Here is a 652-nt window from a genome sequence, read left to right on the forward strand (position 1 = left end):
TCTCTCTCTCTCTCTCCATTCATTGTCATGGTCTAAAATAGCCCGCATACATTGATAAGATCAGTCAGGGTGGTATGAAAACAAACTGGATGACAACTTTAACAGAGAGACAGAGAGAGAAGAGGAGAGAGAAGAGTAGAAGGAGAGAGAAGAGGAGAGCGAGACTATATGAGAGCATGTGGAGTGATTTCAGATCCAAAGAGAGACAGAGTCAAAACATCTGTCCTGTTTCTGATCTCCATCATCTCGTTAGTGAACCAGCTCCAATGAAATCCACCAAATACACCATACAAATGTCCACAAAATATTCGAAGCTCAAAGGTCCAGTTCCAGTCGTGTCGCAGTGAGAACCTCACAACCCACTGCTGGGTTTAAAATTCCTGTTTTCATAAAAAAAATTGCGATATTTCATCAAAACAACTTAACTTAAGCTCTCGTGAAAATAAATGGGATCGAATGCAGACTGTGTTTACACGGAGAGAGAGAGCATCCTTGTTGTAATGCAGACAGCTGTGATTGTGGATGTGCATCATTAAGCCCATAGTGAGTAAAACTGTGACAGGAGAAAGAAAACACCCAGAAACTGTTCAGGGTTCAAGACGAGGCCAACACAGATCAACCACACATCAATCATCCTCCCTGACTACCACCT

The 652-nt window shown here is 42.3% G+C and overlaps 1 protein-coding gene across 1 annotated transcript in view; it reads right to left on the reverse strand.

Moving 5' to 3' along the window:
• Positions 1 to 652, reverse strand: part of LOC118341420 — a 7840-nt gene that overhangs the window by 3807 nt on the left and 3381 nt on the right. The window lies entirely within an intron of this gene.

Source organism: Morone saxatilis, unplaced genomic scaffold (genome assembly GCF_004916995.1).
Source record: "Morone saxatilis isolate NCDOM2014 unplaced genomic scaffold, NCSU_SB_2.0 Contig8, whole genome shotgun sequence".
Classification (NCBI taxonomy): Eukaryota; Metazoa; Chordata; class Actinopteri; family Moronidae; genus Morone; species Morone saxatilis.